The sequence below is a fragment of the Mobula birostris genome, chromosome 8 (genome assembly GCF_030028105.1).
Source record: "Mobula birostris isolate sMobBir1 chromosome 8, sMobBir1.hap1, whole genome shotgun sequence".
NCBI classification, from domain to species: domain Eukaryota; kingdom Metazoa; phylum Chordata; class Chondrichthyes; order Myliobatiformes; family Myliobatidae; genus Mobula; species Mobula birostris.
In genome coordinates, this window is record NC_092377.1 from 98,244,831 (window position 1) to 98,263,837 (window position 19,007).

At 40.2% G+C, this 19,007-nt stretch overlaps 1 protein-coding gene across 7 annotated transcripts in view; it reads left to right on the forward strand.

Moving 5' to 3' along the window:
* The window catches only part of prkn (parkin RBR E3 ubiquitin protein ligase), a 1,184,373-nt gene that overhangs the window by 654,382 nt on the left and 510,984 nt on the right, over positions 1–19,007 (forward strand). The gene's annotated exons all lie outside the window — the stretch shown is intronic.

The window sequence follows — 19,007 nt, forward strand, 5'->3', positions numbered from 1 at the left end:
TTGTGGAGTGCTGGTGTGGATAAAGGGTTGAATGAATAATCCCATTTTTGCTCATTACTTCCTCTTCCCTCTTTTTGACTTCATGCAAAGAGAGTGGGCAGGGAACAGTTCTGAGATTACTATTACTACATTTCTTATGCCAGCCTCAAGGATATTTGGTAAAGTTAGCCGAGGTGGTTGTTTAATTCCTTCCTCCCTGCACCCCGGACGCAGTTTCAGCTTTAGACCTTTGCCTAAATGCATGGTTGAAATCGGAAATTCACCACATGGGAAATCAGAGGAGTGAGCCTGCAAAGGGACACATGGCAAATCCCTTTGGTAATTTTAGTTGGAATCGAATATTCCATCAATGCACAACATATTTGAAGTCTGCTGAGATTTACCTCGGGCTAGCAAAAACTCATGCTGTAAATCTCCTCATACTAGCTGCAGTAAATGTCTTAATATGTTCATGAAGTCGGTAATGAAATATCACCCAGCATGTGCACTGAATCATGGTCAAAGGTTAGTGTGCAGGCATTGAGAATGTATTCCGCTTTGAATATGATCTAATTTTCCACATGACAACTATGGCTACATTTCAAAAGTACTTTCTCGAATGTAAAGCATCTTGGGAAGTGCCAAGGTTTTGAAAGGTACTTTATGAATTCAGGTTGTTCTTTATTATATCTAACATATTGGTATGATTGTCAGTAAATGTTACCAGTTATTTGTTAACAGCCCTTCACATTTAAAAGCCATGACCCTGATTCCAGTCTTTTTCCATCCTACAAGCTATCAGAAAACAGCTTGGATTGCTTCCTTTCCTGTTAACCCTGCTTTACACCAAAAAACAAAAGGGAATCTATGCATTCTCATAATTTTCCATTCAGTAACATGGATTCTTCTGTTTAATTTTAGCTGTGCAACTTTATTTGCATTTTCTATTGCCTGCTTACTCACTTCATAACTGTGACTGTTAACATTTTGCTTAACAAAACTTAGTAAACGATATTGGAAGTGCATTTTCATCCAGGTAGTATTTCAATATACCCTTGTGCTATAGAAAGAACAATGTCTGAGATAGAATGTCTTAGATGCTTTCCAGACAACAAAGATCTTTAGAATAAAATTATTGTTGGATTGTCAGCAGTTTAGTCACACGCAAAGAATATTCTTTGTCTCACCTGCTGTTATAGTCATGGTCAGTTCTGATTAAGGGTTATTAATGGAGGATTTGGTGAGAAAATCCCATTGGTTGGTCACTGGCTTGATGGAGCTGATCATTGTCTGACAAGCATGTGACACACTTGTTAGGTGTGATATGTGAGACTAAATTTGTTTGTTCCCTGAGTCATAGCTGTAGACATGGGCTATTTTATTAGCTGGGGAATTACACAGAACTAAACATTGCAGTTAGCAATGAATATTCTCACTACTGACTTTATAATGTAGGGAAGGTCATTAATGAAACGTTGAAGGTGGTCAAGTAAATCTAGTGTTTGAGTCCTGGGATTCTACGTCCTATCATTGGTAAGTCTACCATTCGAGGCATGGAGTTCTGGGTTCTATCATCAGTGAGTCTGAAGTTCGAGGCCTGGAGTTTGGGGTCCCATCAGCAGTGAATACTGAGGTTTACGCTAAAGATCGAAGCCCAAAGATTAATCAGAAGTCCAGAAGTTGAGTCCTGATGACCAAAGTCCTGGGTCTGTGAGTTTGCAAGTCCACTGCAAAAACTCATTTCAGGGAGGTAGCACTATCAATTTGCGGGAGACTCCCAGGAGAGATGGGATGTCTGCAGTAGAGTAGCTCCTTAGCAGCTAGCCAGCTAGTTTAAATAACGTTAGCTATGCTAATGAACGAATGACAGCTGTTAAACTCACCTCAACATGTCTTTGACATTTTAACCCACCATGGGCAATAGAAAAGTCACTGTTGCAAACAGTGCAGCGAGTAACACTGTCATTATTTTTGACCCCTATTAGGCAGGGGTACCGTTTAGTGTAGTCTGGGGTGACATACATTTTATATTTTTGTTTTTTGAAACACTCTGCCATGGCGCGCTCTCTTGTGCTCTCTCTGTCTCGTGGTTGCTCGCGCACGCTCTTGCTTTCTCTCTCGCTCTCTTGCTTGCTTGCTCTCGCTCTCTCTCGTGGTCACTCTTGCGCTCTCTCACTCGCAAGCTGTCAAAAAACTTGATTTCCGTGATATTGTATATAATTTGCGGGCATCAGGGAGCCGCTATTATTATGCGGGAGACTCCTGGAACCTCCGGGAGAGGTGGGATGTCTGTTAAAGGACCGATGTTTGTGAGTCCACTGGAGTCTGGAGGCCTGGAGTGGCCTGTCTTGGGGATGGGGTGTGTAAGTGGGTTGATGGGAGTTAGGAAAGGGGTTTGTTTTGCTGTTGTACTTGTAGCTGCTTGTGTTGATCTGCCGAACATCGTGGGCATACTATTTTGGCACCGAAATGTGTGGTGACACTTGCAGGCCGCCCCCTCTACATCCTAAAGTTGCGTTGGTTGTTAACACAAGCAACACATTTCACTGTATGTTTTGATGTACATGTGATAAATAAGTGAATCTGATATCTCTTCTGCAGTGATAATAAACCACAAAAAAACACCAGCAACTTCTTTATTGCAGATATTATTCCAGACTGTGGAATTTTCATTTTCCCACTGATGTCAAGGTCCATTTGGTATTATTCCTATTATGCATTGTAATTTTTTTATATAGAATTGATTGGCTTGCCATGTCAGAGGACAATTAGGAGTCACTATATTATCAGTATGGAGTTACATATACTGGAAATGTATATGTCCTTCATTAAAGATAATTTATGAATTAATTAAGTTTTTAATGATACAAAGCAGAAACTGCTGGAAACATTCATTAGGTCAGGCAGCATTTATGGAGAGGGAAGCATTTAAACTTTCAGGTCCTAACCTTTTCACCTGTGTTTCCAGAATTTTCTGTTTTCATTACAGATTTCCAGCATCTGCAGATTTTATTTTTGATTTTTGGGATTTTTATTATGATCTGATAGCTTCATGATCATAATTATTAATATTTGCTTATTGCTCAAAATTAATTCAACGTGAATTCAAAATTGTGAACTGCCATCACGGGATTTGAACCAGCTCCTCTAGTTTATACATCCAAATTATACTGGTCTAGAAAGCATCAAATTCCCACGCTTGATGCATCTACATATGAGAGACTTATCAGTTTCATCCTTCTTGCTAATGTTAATTTCCACAGGGATGTAATGGCGATAACTGATGGAGACTGTTCAAACAAAAGGGTAGCTAGTTTCCTTGAATAAGCCATTGAAATCTTGAGCACCTGTGTCAGCAAGAGCTGATAGCTTTCTTGTGTTTAATTGTGAATCAGTTTGCTCAACATTGGCAGAATTTTGGGGATTGGCCCTGGATTTCAATTGACTTTTCATTAAATACAATTCTCAAGTATTTTTCACTTCTGTGCAGTTGTGGGAAATGTGTTTGCAGCCATTTCAAGAGCAGGAATAATAGGGCTGAGTTTGCTGATAGGAATGAGATTGATATTTTCTTATCTTCCCCAAGAATTCTCAATTCTTCTGTACAGGCAGATTATCCAAGGTTACACTAAAGTTCAGCTGGGAGGTAACAAACAGATGAACTGTACTTCAGATAAAATGATGGCCTTTTTCTGCCCCTTTAGTTGGTTGTAAAGGAACCTCTGCCATTATATGAAGAACTGAGGAGAGTGTTCTGGGAAAATAATTGTCCCTCAGGCAAAACCACTTAAAAGATTGTATCTAATCAGTAGTTTATTTTGGTTTGCGGATGTTTGGGTGAGTGAGGGAGGAAAGGGGCTTGTTTTGCTGTTGTTGTTTTGTTGTCTGTTGTGTTTAGTGTTGTTGTTCTGCCAAGGTATTGATGCCAGAATGTGTGGCAATACTTCAAGGCTGCTCCCAGCACAGAATCAGAATCAGGTTTATTATCACCAGCATGTGATGTGAAATTTGTTAACTTAGCAGCAGCAGTTCAATGCAATACATAATCTACCAGAGAGGAAAAAAATAATAAATTAATAATAAATAACCAAGTCAATTATGCCTTTCTGAGACACTGCTCCCTAAAGATGTCCTGGCTACTTTGTAGACTAGTACCCAAGGTGGAGCTGACTAGATTTACAACCTTCTGCAGCTTCTTTCAGTCCTGTGCAGTAGCCCCTCCATACCAGACAGTGATACAGCCTGTCAGAATGCCCTTCACGGTACAACTGTAGAAGTTTTTGAGTGTATTTGTTGACATGCCAAATCTCTTCAAATTCCTAATAGAGTATAGCCACTGTCTTGCCTTCTTTATAACTACATCTATATGTTAGGATCAGGTTAGATCCTCGGAGATCTTGACACCCAGGAGCTTGAAGCTGCTCACCCTCTCCACTTCTCATCTCCCTATGAGGATTGGTGTGTGTTCCTTCGTCTTACCCTTCCTGAAGTCCACAATCAACTCTCTCATCTTACTGACGTTGAGTGCCAGGTTGTTGTTGTGGCACTATTTCACTAGTTGGCATATCTCACTCCTGTACGCCCTGCGATCCTACCAACAATGGTTGTATCGTCAGTATATTTACAGATGGTATTTGAGCTATGCCTAGCCACACAGCCTTAGGTTGTGCCGGCTGCGAACACAAATTACATATTTCACTGCATGTTTCAATGCCCATGTCATAAACAGATGAATGTGAATCGGCAGTGTGCGAACTGGCTATATGACCAGCTGCAGTAAGCACACTTACAACATTTAATTAACTAGAAAACGCTGTAAGGCTTCTACTTCTACCAGCCTTTTGGGTGGTAAGTTCCAGGTCCTAAAAAATAAATCCACATTTCCCCTTTAATCCTTCTACCAGTCACTTTAAGTTATGTCTCCTAGTTGTTGACATCTCCTTTTCAGGTGAAATAGGTTCTTCCTGTTCCTGTTACATCCTACATGATGTTTATACCTGACTCGACTCTCCCTCCAGCTACCTCTGTTCTGAACTAAACAGCCCCAGCCTTTTCAATTTTTCTTTGTGGCTCCAGTTTCCAGTACTACCAACATCCTTGAAAATTTCTTGTGCAGTCTCATTTCTCCTCTAATGGAGTGACCAGAACTGCATGTAGAGCTGGAGATGCAACTTAGCTTAACCCTCATGCTTTTGTACCTTACTCTCTGGCAAGTAAGTGAGAACATCTTGGAAGTTTCCTTAACCACTGTATTGATCTGCCCAGCTTCCTTGAAGGATCTGGGCACCTGCACTCACTTTGTTCCATCATGTCACTTAACACTAGCCCATTTCTTGTGTAATTCCTGCACCCTTATACTTTCACAAAGGCAATACATCACAAGTTTCTGGATAACATTTTATTTATCCTTTTTTTGCCCAATAACTTTCTCTGTTGAAAGGCTTTTGTCTTAAAATGTTAACCCTTGTTCCTCTTTCCACAAATGCTACCTGGCCTGCAGAGTATTTCATGATTTTTTTTTGTTTTTATTTCAGATTTCCAACAACCTTTCTTGATTATTTTCAGACCGTCTATACACTGAAGTCAAAAGTTTTCCTCTTCTCTGTCCTCCACATGGACAATTTTTCATTCATCTGCAAATTTCTTTATTATACCAATATTTAGGTCTAACTTGTTAGTATGTGTTGCCAAAGCTAAGGAATGGATTATTGACCTCTGTAGAACCCCATTGGAAATGGTCTTCTCACACTACATCAGTCTAACATTACCTTTTGCTTTCTTCTACTTAGCCAGTTTCGGATCCATTTTACCTTTCTCATGGAACTAATTGATGAGTATTTAATTTTTTTATGCCTAACATCTAGGATTTTGTCATAAGCTCTGCTAAAATCCCAGTTGATAACATCAATGCATAATACCCTTATTGACCTTCCTTATTAATCATGAAAAAAATTCGGTTAAGTTCTTCATACTTGATCCTTAACAAAACTATGCTGGAATTCCCTTCATTTATTTGGGACACTATGCCACTTAGTTAGGGCAGCAAACTGTCTCTGAACAGTTTCTAACTAGCGTCAGATGCATGCACTTATGTGGCCGTTAGACACTGCACCTTTTTTTAGATAGTTTTTAAATAGCATCAGTTACGTGTTCAAAAAGCAGTGACTTTTGTCACTGATAGGTGTCTGTGCTGGTTCAGTTCAATTACAGTCAATCAAATGTTCACGACAGTGTACACTGGATGAATTCCTCCATCAATAACTATTATGAACTAATACAGTTTTATAATACTGTATTTCATTTAAATATGTAATTTGTTACTCAGTTAAATGGTAGTTTGTCTTTTTTTATACCTTCTTAACTATTTCCATGAGACTTTGACTAATTAGAGCAGCTGCTTAATTGGACCAAATGTGTCCCAGTTAACCAGAACCCACTGTATATTCAAATCCAAGTCAAATTAATTGTCAGATGCACAATTATAATGCAGTGGAGGTATAGTTGCCATATCAAATTTATTTTTGTGTCCTTCCCATGGTATGAGCAAAATTGAGTTGCGGACATCTGTAAAAATAGAGCATTTTTGTGACCTGGGTATGGCTCATTATCAGATCAATACTGAGATTGTCCTCTCTTCTTTAGAAGTTCTTTGCATCACTGGCATAGCCAATGAGAAACAGAAAATGGTGACCAGGGCCGCTGCAGCTGCTTTTCAAATTTCTTTCCTGAATCTGGTAATTAATTTATTTTGAAAGATACTCAACCCCTTAATACTTCCTCTCCTATTATTTTTGTTTCTTGCAGTATTTCATGGGTTTTTTTTGTTCCAACTCTGATATCATCTCCTCTTTGTGAAGACAATTGCAAAAAATCTGTTATGAAATCTTACCTTTTCCATATACCCATCTGGCTCTACTGTACTCTTAATCTCTTTTTTTTAAAAAAAAACCTGTAGATTTTCTTGATTGAATATTTTCATACCCTCTCTTTATTTTTTTCAATTTCCCTATTAAATTCATTGCAACACTTCCTGCAATAATGAAGTGGTTGAATTAACACCATGTACTCATAAATGGGTTGATTTACAATTTAAAAAAATTAAAGATTTTAAAGATCTAAAAACTTTGTCATCTGTACTGTACATCAAAACATACAGTGAAATGCATCGCTGGCATCAAATCAAATCAATCATGATTGTGCTCAATAGCCCACAAGTGTCATCAAGCAGCATATTCACAACTCACTAACCTTAACCATATGCATTCAATGAAAGCTTTGACTTTTTACACCTACCATTTACTCAGATTATGTTCTGCTTTATACATTTGTGTATATTTTCTGCCCTTCCTATCAGTCTTTGGTTTACATTTTTCCCTTCCTATCCTGTACCACAAACATCTAATTACTTCATCCCCCAACCCCTCCTCTAATTCCAGCTCTATTTACCAAATTAATTTGATTTTCCATGATACTGATCCTGACACAATTAAGATTAGCTTTATCTGTCGCATGTAAATTGAAACATTGCTAGATACAGTGAAATGCATCATTTGCCTCAACTCAAATCAGCAAAGGTTGTGCTGAGCAGCCCACAAGTGTCAGCACCTTGCCGGTGTCAATGCAGCACTCCCGCAGCTCACTCATCTTAACCATACACCTTTAGAATATGGAAGGAATTCCATATAGTCACAAAAAGAACTTACAAACTCCTTGCAGAAATCGAACCGTGATCGTTCGGCTGATGCATTACGCCAACCGGCACACTACTGAGCTGCCCACAAAATTGCCATTATGGAAAGGAAGCAGAGTGGCTAAAGCTGAGGGAGAAAAAAAATTCCAGATTGCCTAATGTTTAGGAAGGTTGGAAAATGTGGTAAGGTAACACTGCCAATAAGGGATGAAACAAGTACAGGAGCTGGAAAAAATCTCGGCTTGATGCATAGAATGAGTTTGGGTGGAGTTCAGATGTAGAAAGGGGCAGAAGTTGTTGGTAAATATGTTTCCAGGTATCCAAAGAATAGTTGCGATGTAGAGCATGGTATATACGAGAAAATTAGAGGTGCCTGTAGCAGGGATAGTACTGTAATCATGGAAGAATTTAATCTACATGTAAACTGAACAAATCAAATTGGTATTATTGAGGATGAAGTACTGGAATGCATATCAGGTAAATTTCTAGGTTAGCATGATAAAGAAACATCTAGGAAATAGGCTATTATAGACCTAGTATTGTGCAATGAGAGGGGATTAATTCATAGCTTTGTATAGAACAGAGATGACACTGTGGTGTTATTACCTCATGGTTTCAGCAACCCGTGTTCAATCCAGACACCCCTTACTGAGTGTGTGGAGTTTGCACGTTCTACCTTTGACTGGCTGGGTCTCCCCAGAGTGCTCTGTTTTCTTCCCCATTCCCATAAACATGCAGGGTGGCAGGTTAATTGAATGCTGTAAATAGCCCCTTGTGTGTACCACCATGGTAAAATCCAGGGGACTTGATGGGAATGTGACAAGAACAAAATGTCTTTGAGTAGGTTTAATGGAAAATTGCAAGTTGATGGTCGTTGGCAGACTTAACGACTAAAGAGCCTAATTCTGTGCTGTCTAATTAAATGACCATAATATGATGGAATTTTATATGAGATTCAAAAATTATGTTATTCAATTTAGAAACGTGACTTTCAATCATGTGTTGTTCGTCCTGTTCTTCATCTGAGGCTGAAGGGAGACCTACTAGAGGTTTGTTAAACTATGAGACATAGACAGGGTAGACAGCCAGAATCTTTCTCCGGGGAGAAATGTCAAACACAGGAGGACATGGTTTTAAGGATGGAGGAGGGGGATGTTTAAAGGTGATGTGGGGAGCAAACATTTCTATATAGATAGTAGTAGGTGCCTGAAGTGGGTTACAAGGGGTAGTGAAAGTAGACAGTTTGGCAGAGTTCAAAAGGCTTTTAGATAGACATATCAAGAAATAGAGGGATGAGGACACATAGAAAGAGGACGTTTAATATAAACTAGCATCAAGATTGGCACAATATTGTGTGCCAGTGCTGTACTGTTGTATGTTCTAAAAAATGTAACATCCATATTAATTCCCTGATATCTCTGGCCCATGATCTGTGAAAGTGGAGAAAGAGCATTTAATGAAATATTGAGAACCTAAAGTCTATGCATTGTGAGCACACAGGTTTGCACAAAGTATGGAAGGGGTACACTACCTCACAAACTACCTACCTATTGATCAGACCAGGCACCTCCTGCCCAAACTGGCACTTCTTCCCTTTTCCTTACCTTGAACCCCTTAAATCTCCATAACTGTCAACTGATCCTGTAGCACAAGGATACCGCCTGACCTGCTGAGTGGTTCCAGCATTTTCTGATTATGTTTCAGATTTCAGACCTCTGCAGATTTATTTTTGAATTTTCCCTTTGCTGTGAGACAAGTTTGTGGAGCTGTTTCCAGTACACTTTTGCTAAATCAATTCTCAGTAAGGTCATCTTACACCCCCCCCCCACTCAGCTGACCAATTGCCAATGAATCCTTTCTTGCCATTCCCCTTCTCTTCCTCTCTATGGTGTCCATCTCACACTCCATCCTCAGTCCTGATGCAGGGTTTTGATAAAATGTCGCCAATTCTTTTCCTCCCACTGATGCTACTCGATCTGCTCAGTTCTTCTAGCACATTGTGCTGCCCTCAATAGAGTAGGATTGGCCTTAGCCCAATTAAAACTCTTGACTCATATTTTCTCTTTGTTCCTTTTGATGAGAGCAGTAAACTCATTGAAATTTGACTGCCACCACAAAATTGCTCTCCCACTCTTTCCATCCACCCAACTTCATTCTCTCAAGATCTTGACTTGTGCCTTGTAGTCATTGGAATGGTTTTGGTGCATCAAGAATTGAGTTATTCATTGCAAATAGCCCTAGTCTCTGACCTGTTCTAGTAACCGTGGTATTTAACTGGCTGGTCCAATTCTGGAAAGCCCTATAGGGCTATTAAAACAAAAACTTCACACCACTTTAAAAGCTTCTTCCTGAGGCAGCTAGCCTGATTAATTATTCTAATTACTCTCCCCACACCCCTCTATATATTGCCCCCATCACTGCACTGTAAACACTTTAAGCCAGTTTTTATAATGTTTACATTGTAAATAAATGCTGTTACGTATTTATGCACATTTTATTCCGTATCCATACTTTAACCTCAAACTTGATTTTTATATAATTCTTTACTTTTTATAATTGCTGAAAGTTGCTGTCTTATGTTGAGTGTCACACCCAGAATAACACACTACACCAAAATCCTAATGCATGCAAATGTATATGGCAAATAAAGTTGATATTTCATCCTTGAGCTTCTGGACAATAATTCTTAATATGTTGATGGTAGGGGATTTGGCAATTCTGTAAATATTGAATAATAAGGGCAAGTGGGTTGACTTGCTCTTATTGGAGATGGTGATTGCCTAGCACTTTTTTACATTAATTAGTACTTTCCACTTTTCAGCCATTGCTTTGGTGTGGACCAGGTCTTGCTCGCTTTACTTTGGAGCTGCAAATAGAACTGGAAAATATACAATCATTAGTAAATGTTCGCATTCGGTTTATGTTGGAGGAAAGGACATTGACCAATGAGTTCAAGGTGGTTCAGCCTTGGCATCTGATCGAAGGAATTCCTGTTCTGTAATGGGCTGAAATGTTTGACTTGAATGAATGCCCCCATCTTCTTTCATGTCAAGTAGGATTTCCTTGGAGAGCTTGTTTCCATACCTGATCAAAGCTGGCCTTGATAATAAGAACAGTTACTTCCATATCACCTTTAAAATTCAACTTTCCTGTCCATGTTTAGACTAATTCTGTGATGTTGTTCTAAGTGGCCTTGGTAAAACCCAAATTAGGAACTAGTGAGCAAGTGCTTCACTGGGTAAATTGCACAGTTTTCCTGGAGATGCAGTTTATTCTGACCACAACTTCAGTGGTAGTAAAAGTGCTTTAAGAATGAAAATACTTTCTGATGCATCTTTTAGATGTTGTGTTTTATGAAACGAATCCTAGTTCAAGTAAGCCTCCATTCAAATCTGAATATATGTATGAATTCACTTATAAAATACAGGAGTTGCTTATTGATAAATTAAGTGTCACATTAGCTACTTTTGTATGTTTTTTTTGAAAAAAGGATTACATTCTATGACATTAAGCATCCCTTTGGACTGATACATTTGAAATTGAAGTCGTCAAATTTATTTATAAAGCACATTTAAAAACAACCCATGTTGACCAAAGTGCTGTACGAACCATAACAGGTAGCTAAAATCACAAATACAACAAACACAGGTATAAACAGTAAGGCACACAGCTTATAGGCACAAAATAAATGACACATGAGCCTAGGCACAAGCCAAAAATCAGCCACATTGGGAAGATTCAAATGCTAGTGAATAAAGGTAAGTTTTGAGCCTGGACTTAAAAGAGTCAATGGAGGGGGCAGATCTGATAGAGAGGGGAATGCTGTTCCACAGTCTAAGGGCTACAACAGCAAAGGCCACCCCTGAACTTAAATTTAGATCGTGGGACAGCCAGGAGCCCCAAGTCAGCCACGCTGAGGGGCCAGGAAGTAGAATAAAGGGTTAGAAGGTCGGCGATATAGGAGGGGGCCAGCCCATTTAGGGCTTTTAAAAACAAACAGGAGAACCTTAAAGTCAATTCTAAACCATGCTGATAGCCAGTGGAGAGAGGCCAGGATAGAAGTAATATGGTCCCTCTTCCGGGTACTTGTCAAGAGCCTGGCTGCGGCGTTCTGGACCAGTTGCAGGTGGGACAGGGACGACTGACTAATCCCAGAATACATGGAGTTGGAGTAGTCCAAGCGGGAGGATATAAGGGCGTGGATGACTTTCTCGAGATCTTTGAAAGAGAGAAACAACTTGATTTTGGCAAAAGTACGAAGCTGGAAAAAACTGGCTTTTACTACTGCATTAACTTGTCAAACTTAAAGGCGGAATCAAATATCACACCAAGGTTTTTGACATGGGGTTTGACAAGGGTGGACAGGTTACCAAGACTGTTGATAATCATAGTTGAGTCAGGGGGGCCAAATAGGACAACTTCAGACTTGCCTTCATTCAGCTGTAAGAAGTTGTGTGCCATCCAACACGTTATGTCCTCAAGGCAGTTCATGAGGCTGACTAGATTTGACTGGTCGTTTGGTTTTGAGGGGAGATAAAGGTATGTGTCATCAGCACAACATGGAAGGAAATGTTGTGTTTTTGAATGATTTGGCCAAGGGGAAGCATGTATATAGAGAAAAGAATGGGACCTAGGATGGAACCTTGTTGGGCCCCGCAGGAAAAACTAGCTGGAGAAGAGGAAAATTTGCCTATGTTGATGGAGAAGCTTCTATTTTTGAGGTAGGATGTGAACCAGTTCAAGGCAGTGCCATCAGCACCAACCCAGTACTGGAGACTGTCTATTAAAATGGCACGTTCCACAGTATCAAATGCTGCGCTGAGGTCAAGAAGAATTAGTGTGGCAGAGTCACCTGAGTCAGTAGAGAGGAGGAGATCATTGTACACTTTCAGCGGGGCAGACTCTATGCTATGATAAGCCTTAAAACCTGACTCAAATCTTTCCAAGATGTTGTTTTGGGCAGCAATTGACTAAGGATAACCTTTTTGAGGACCTTTGACAGGAATAGAAGTTTAGAAATAGGTCTGTAGTTACTAGGTAAGGTAGGGTCTAAATTGGGTTTTTTCAGGAGGGGCTGGACCACGGCACGCTTGAAGCAGGTTGGAACGGTACCAATGACCAGGGAGCTGTCGATAATAGAGAGGATGCTGGGGCCGGCTATGTCAAAGACATCTTTCAGGAGGGCAATGGGGATAATGTCAAGGGGACAGGTTGCAGGTTTCATGGTGGAGACATTCTTTGTAAGGGAGGGTAGCGTGATGGGTTGGGAACAGTCCAGTTTAGATGAACAGACCAGTGAGACAGTTAGGTCACGGGTGGGGTGGGGGGAATGTTCATTCTAATGTCTTCAACTTTGCTAATGAAGAATTTTAAAAATACTTCGCACTTAGCAGGGGACACATCTAAACTAATACTGGGGGTGGGACGAATGACAGAATTTATGGTACTGAATAAGACCTTGGAATTATGACAGTTGTTAGAAATTAGATCAGAAAAATATTTCTGATCTATTGAAAGCAAATAATTCACACAAAATGCTGAAGGAACTCAGCAGGTCAGGCAGCATCCATGGAAATGAGTAAAACAGTCAACGTTTCGAGCCGAGACCTTTCTTCAGGACAGTGAAAGGTCGACTGTTTATTCATTTCCACAGATGCTGCCTGACCTGCTAGGTTCTTCCATCATTTTGTGTGTGTTACTTTTGATTTCCAACATCTGCAGAATTTCTCATGTTCACCAAATAATTCAGAAGTTTTTGGAAAAACAATAAAATGTCATATGCAAGAGAAATCTGTTTGATCCACATCACAAACTGTGGGCAGCAGCGTAGCGGTTCGAGCGACGCTATTGCAGCTCAGGGCATCAGCTCAGAGTTCAATTCTGGGGTCCTCTATTAGGAGTCTGTATGTCCTCCTTGTGGAATGAGTGGTTCTGCCCCCCCCCCCGGTACTCTGGTTTTCTCCCATAGTCCAAAGACGTACTGCGTAGGTTAACTTGCCATTGTAATTTGACTCATGATTAGGTTAGGGTTGATTGGATGGTGTGGCCGGTAGAGCCTACTCCACGATGTATCAGTAAATAAAACAAATAAAAGTAACAACAAACATTAGTCATGAACTTTTCAATTTTTCATTCTTTTTTAAAGTCATTAAAATATCTCTTTAATATGTTGGCCTGAATCTTCTTCAACTAAACTACTTGTGTCTAATCAATGAGGTTGTGGCCTGACAAGTGGAAGCAGGAGGAGAATCTCTCTGCTCAAGCCCCACCACTATTTCTTCCCCATGACTCCTCTGTGATAAGTCGCCAGAAGAATGCTCCTCCACATTTTAATGAAGGAAGAAGTATGGCCAAGCTTTCTTCAAAAAGAATTCCTAGTCATTTACAACTTCTGAATACCACAGATTTTGTAAAGGCCAAGATGCTGAACTAATGTGATGGCCAAGAGGTGAGAGGGAGGATATTGGTAACATGATAGCCCACAGGTGGGTGTAATTCTGCATTGCTGTTTTGGCCAGGCATCATATCTGCTACATTGAAAGTGCAATTTAGTCTAAAATATTTCAGAAACAAAAGGATAACAGGTATGAGCTAATGGATTTTCCCTCTGGGGAATCTACTATCTTTATGCTTTGAAAGCATGGAGAATATAGAGGCAGAGAGTAAGGCATCAAGGAAATGGTGCTGGAATTCATTCAAGTAACATATAACCCACAGGTATCCAGGCAGCCGTTACTAGTAAGCTTCCTTCCAGGCAGTGACAGAGAAGGTTATGCTTTGTTTATTGGACCAATGCGGAGATGTGCCAGCTGTAGGCGTACATGACATTCAGTTACTTTCTGCTCGGGCCCCTGCCTTTTGTGAAAGTGACGATGACACTTAAATTTAGTGCATCTGGATGCTACCACGCAGCCTCTAGTCACATCAGTACATTACAGTTCATCATTGCATTTGACCATCACTGATTCCCTTTTCATGAATTCATTCTGTTTCTACTAGTGGAGAGTGAGAGAGAGAAAAGCGACATTGATTTTCCAAGAACTTAGATTCCCAACAGTGGACCTTGGCTCCCAGACAAAGCAGCGCTGTAGAACTGATCTCCCATGTCACCTTTTACATCACTAAGCTCTTTTTATTTCGTCAGTCACACGGCCTCGGGGTCTGATCAATCTTAACCGCATCACTACACTTGTACTAAAAACAGAAAATGCTGCAAATCCTTATTGAAACATGGAAGATCCAACCTGAAACATTGATTCTGTTCCTCTCTCCATATTTGCAATCCAATCTGCTGTGCATTTCAGCATTCTCTCTTCTACCTGATATTTCCAATATCTGTGATTCTTTGCTTTTCAATAATACTCCCATTTTATATTCTTTAAATCATGTATTAAAGTCTGTCATGAGCCTTGTGGCCCACCAGGCTGGTGCTTATGCCAGTTTCCGTGGCGTGAAGCGACTGAGAATATGAGACTCCACCCCCACCCCTGGATAGGATGCCAGTCTATCGCAAGGTTAACCCCCAGCATTTTTTTGCAGGTACCCATTCTCAGCTGGGTAGACTGGAGCATTGTGTGGTTGAGTGCCTTGCTTAAGGGCACACACGCTGCCCCAGCCGAGGCTCGAACCCACGACCTTCAGATCGCTAGTCCAATGCCCTAACCACTTGGCCCTGCGCCACACAAATCATACATTAGAAGGTGTATTTTCTCAATGTTCTGGATAGATTTAATTTTGAGGAGTAGAGATATGTGTAACCTAGCATTTACTCTCAGGCAATCCAGGATGTTGAAATATTTCATCTTCAAGAGTGTGATAGGAAAGGTGACAGAAAACCAGAAGAACATGATTTAGCCTTTTTGGAATCAAAGGTCAGAGTAGTTTCAATGTGAAGGAAACAGCATCTGCACTCACTTCTTTCAGCTTGCTCATGATGGATACAGGCTCATTTGGGTAAAGGTCAACGCATATATCCAATTAACTCTTGTGAAACCCTAGGCGGAGGTGCTCATGAAACTAGCTTTAGAAGCAGCCAGGTTATCATTTGGAAATGACAACTAAGTTGTTCTGGTGCCTTAAACCTTCCAACTCCCGTGGTCATCAGTATCTTTCTTATATCATGCCGTACCTCTGGCATTGTTTTACATAGTGGGCAGTGGAGTTCTCTAACATTCCAACACTTGTATCACCAGGGGAAAAGGGTTACAGCTTCTATCCTTGTACATATGAGAGCTTCTTCTTCTTCTTCTTCTTCTATTTCCGGCTGTTTAGACACATCTAGGCGTATTACAACCCTCCGCAGGATGTATAGTTAATTATAGAACTTCCAGGAAATCAAATTCTTGAATACAACCTAGTCTCATGTATAAACTGAATAATAGACTCTTCAATCAGATGTTGATTCTCTTGATGGCCAAACAAGATTTAATAGAAAACCAAAATAAATTTAAGCCAGACAGCCTCTTGAACAACATGCTTCTTTCAATTTTGTATCGATTACAGCTCAGCAAAACATGCTGGACTGTCTCTGGACTACCACAGTCACATAATCCAGTAGGATGTTTTCCTATTATCTTTAATAGTTTAGCCCATAATACCCCAACCTAAGTATTGTTAATTACACCACATCTCTATGACTTAAAAGGTAACAGTCTGAGACCTTTTTAACTAGTGGGTGACTAGAAAAATAATGCCTGCCCCTTAATTCATTTTTCCAATCCTCCTGCCACTTCTTCTCTATACCTTTTTTAATCCTACTTCTCAATTCTGCTCTGCCTAGGGGAACTCTAATTTATACTCGCCTGCTCTGTAAGGAAGACTTTGCAATGCCATCCACAATTTCATTTCCTTCCACCCCAGCATGCCCAGGTATCCATGAAAATCTAACTGCACAACCCATCTTCCCTACTCTAAACAACACTAAGAGAATCTCAATAACTGTGTCAGGACGAGCTTTTGATTTACTCCCTTTTATAGACTCTAAGGCAGCAGCAGAATCCGAACAGATGATAACCATACGTGGTCAAGAGTCTTCTATCTATCATAAGACCCAGACGATTGCTAATAATTCTGTTGCAAAGACAGAAACACCATCTGAAACCCGGTGACCAATCTTAACTCCAAGTTGAGACACATATATCCCAAATCCTGCCCTACTGCTCTCTGGGTCCACTGAGCCATCAGTAAAGATCTTCAGATAAGATCCCTATTTATTATTTATATATTCATTTGTGATCAACCCTGATATGAGAGCTGTGCTTCTAAATTAAAGCTCTTCTAAGTACTGGCCCCTGAAATCCCTTGGTCAGAGGGCTGCACAACTCAGAGATGATTTTCTGCATCTTCCACAGAAACAGAACAATTTCCTTGTCGTTCCCTTCGAGCGAATCCTGCTCATTTTTCCTTTATTCTTATTCATTATTCCTCAGATACCTTGACAGCAAGGTCGGCAGCCTGCTTACCCATTCTGGAGGCGAGCCTTTCAAGTTGCAGCATGTGTAGTAAAGAATAGCATTCAATCTGTGCATCAAGGTTAAATATGAGAAAAAGACAATTTTCTTCATATTAACTTCCTCATCATCATACTTGCCCATCCCACTGATGAGAAAGTTAAGGTAAAGTGTGTGGAAATAGCCTCCTCCCCGCTTCCCCTTTAATCTGGTTTCTTCCCTCTTTCCTTTACAGTCCTGATGAAGTGCCTCAGACCAAAACGTTGACTGTTTATTCCTTTCCATAGATGGTGCCTGACCTGCTAAATTCCTTCAGCATTGTGTGTGTGCTTGTTGTCTCACTGAGGGCTCCACTACTGTCACACACCCATGCAATGTCTTGCAGTGGCCTGTGGAAAAAAAACAGTGCAAAACAGAAAACCAGTTTTAAAAAGGAAACAAGTTCCATTCTCCACTGGAATAAGTCACAAGTGCACAGGCTCAATTTTCTCAGTGAGTCCATTGCCCTTTGAGGAAGGATTGCGAGGAGTAAGGTCATGCTGTTGCCTATGACAAAATGCCTGTAATATCCTTTAACCATCTGCCTTTTACAAACTCTCAGCCTAAAACGTTTATTTTGCAGCCAACAGCTCCAGCAGGTTCATGCAGAGGTAACCTTACTCAGGCACTGGTTTCAGCTTGACATGTTGATCCACCCTGGAAGCTTTAGTGATGCATGGCCATTGTGGTACTGACTTTTTCCTCTTTGTGGGTCAAGTCTTACTTAAAGCACTAAATAGATCCATCATGTAAATCCTCAAAGGAAGCCTTGCCTCGCACCTACCTGAAAGACTCTGGCATTTAGACTAAGTTTTATTATGTCTTTGAATTTGGTTCTGAAAATGATCAAACTGTTTCTGACACTTGAGGAATAGCGAAGTAAACACCATCTTGACTGATTCACTCCACTTGAATATTGCTGCTCCCAATTATAAGGGGGGGGGGGGAAACAAGTGTGCAAAATCCTACCCCTCAACAATAAATTCCAGAACTGCTAAGGTCATACAGCATGCTTGGTTAATATATTGGGTTGACGGCCATTCATTAGAACTCTTATTGCATTTTCTGTTTTCAATTCAGTTTTCAGTATTTGCATAGAGTCATTTAGCACAACAGCAGAGAAACAGTCCCATTGACCTGCTCCTGAAGCATATCCCTCCATAACTCTGCCATCAATGTACTTATCCAAACTTCTCTTACATGTTGAAATTGAACCTGCATCCACCACTTCTGGCAGCTTGTTTCACAGCTACACCACCATCTGAGTGAAGAAATACCCCCTAAAGTTCTTAACTGTTTCATCTTTCACCTTTAAACCATGGCGTCGACTTCTATTCTCACCCAACCTCAGTGGAAAAAGACTGTTTGCATTTACATTATCTATACCTCTCATTATTTTGTATATTTCTTATCAAATCTTCCCTCATTCCCCATGCTGTAGGGAATTTGCTGGCTTTTCTTTCCCCTCTTTGATTCTCGAACATTTAAAATTAGAAAAAGCAAGGGTGTAATCAATGAAGACTCTAGGGTATCTGAATAGAAACGTTGACATGATTTTCACCAAATTAAATATCTTTTGAAAGAAGGGATCTTGTATGAAACCTGTGACAAGAGCAAAGAGGCACTTGTTAAATTTGTAAAAAGATCAAAATCTGAAAGCATCTTTTTAAACGAAAAAATATTTGTCACGTGTATATCGAAATGTACGGTGAAGTGCATTACAAGGGGTGATTGATACGTTTGTGGCCTAAGGTAGAAGGAATCAATTTCAGAAAACCTAGCACATTTATTTTCCAACATAGTCCCCTCCTACATTTACACACTTAGTCTCCAGCGGTCGTGGAGCATAC